Source organism: Artemia franciscana, chromosome 4, assembly GCF_032884065.1.
Source record: "Artemia franciscana chromosome 4, ASM3288406v1, whole genome shotgun sequence".
Classification (NCBI taxonomy): Eukaryota; Metazoa; Arthropoda; class Branchiopoda; order Anostraca; family Artemiidae; genus Artemia; species Artemia franciscana.
Window position 1 is genome coordinate 16101662 of NC_088866.1, and position 2032 is coordinate 16103693.

Genomic DNA, 2032 nt, shown 5'->3' on the forward strand with positions numbered 1-2032 from the left:
GGAAAAGAGCTTTTAATCACATTCTTTACCATGTGCAATCATAAAATTGTCTAATATCTTCATTTTTTCCACAGACAAAGCTATTAGCCTTGAAAACTAAAACTTTTGAAATAGGAAAAGAGGCTTTAATCACATTCTTTACCATTTGCAATCATAAAATAGTCTAATATCTTCAATTTTTCAACATACGTAGCTATTACCCTCGAAAACTAAAACTTTTGAAATAGGAAAAGAGCCATTAATCACATTCTTTACCATGTGCAATCATAAAATAGTCTAATATCTTCATTTTTTCAACATACGTAGCTATTACCCTCGAAAACTAAAACTTTTGAAATAGGAAAAGAACCTTTAATCACATTCTTTACCATTTGCAATCATAAAATTGTCTAATATCTTCATTTTTTCCAAAGACAAAGCTATTACCCTCAAAAACTAAAACTTTTGACATAGGAAAAGAGCCTTTAATCACATTCTTTACCATGTGCAATCATAAATTGTCTAATATCTTCATTTTTTCAACATACGTAGCTATTACCCTCGAAAACTAAAACTTTTGAAATAGGAAAAGAGCCTTTAATCACATTCTTTACCATGTGCAATCATAAAATAGTCTAATATCTTCATTTTTTCCACAGACAAAGCTATTACCCTCGAAAACTAAAACTTTTTACATAGGAAAAGAGCCTTTAATCACATTCTTTACCATGTGCAATCATAAAATTGTCTAATATCTTCATTTTTTCAACATACGTAGCTATTACCCTCGAAAACTAAAATTTTTGAAATAGGAAAAGAGCCTTTAATCACATTCTTTACCATTTGCAATCATAAAATTGTCTAATATCTTCATTTTTTCAACATACGTAGCTATTACCCTCGAAACTAAAACTTTTGAAATAGGAAAAGAGCCTTTAATCACATTCTTTACCATTTGCAATCATAAAATAGTCTAATATCTTCATTTTTTCAACATGCGTAGCTATTACCCTCGAAAACTAAAACGTTTGAAATAGGAAAAGAGCTTTTAATCACATTCTTTACCATGTGCAATCATAAAATTGTCTAATATCTTCATTTTTTCCACAGACAAAGCTATTACCCTTGAAAACTAAAACTTTTGAAATAGGAAAAGAGCCTTTAATCACATTCTTTACCATTTGCAATCATAAAATAGTCTAATATCTTCATTTTTTCAACATACGTAGCTATTACCCTCGAAAACTAAAACTTTTGAAATAGGAAAAGAGCCTTTAATCACATTCTTTACCATGTGCAATCATAAAATAGTCTAATATCTTCATTTTTTCCACAGACAAAGCTATTACCCTCGAAAACTAAAACTTTTGACAGGAAAAGAGCCTTTAATCACATTCTTTACCATGTGCAATCATAAAATTGTCTAATATCTTCATTTTTTCCACAGACAAAGCTATTACCCTTGAAAACTAAAACTTTTGAAATAGGAAAAGAGCCTTTAATCACATTCTTTACCATTTGCAATCATAAAATAGTCTAATATCTTCATTTTTTCAACATACGTAGCTATTACCCTCGAAAACTAAAACTTTTGAAATAGAAAAAGAGCCTTTAATCACATTCTTTACCATGTGAAATCATAAAATAGTCTAATATCTTCATTTTTTCAACATACGTAGCTATTACCCTCGAAAACTAAAACTTTTGAAATAGGAAAAGAGCTTTTAATCACATTTTTTACCATGTGCAATCATAAAATTGTCTAATATCTTCATTTTTTCCACAGACAAAGCTATTACCCTTGAAAACTAAAACTTTTGAAATAGGAAAAGAGGCTTTAATCACATTCTTTACCATTTGCAATCATAAAATAGTCTAATATCTTCATTTTTTCAACATACGTAGCTATTACCCTCGAAAACTAAAACTTTTGAAATAGGAAAAGAGCCTTTAATCACATTCTTTACCATGTGCAATCATAAAATAGTCTAATATCTTCATTTTTTCAACATACGTAGCTATTACCCTCGAAAACTAAAACTTTTGAAATAGG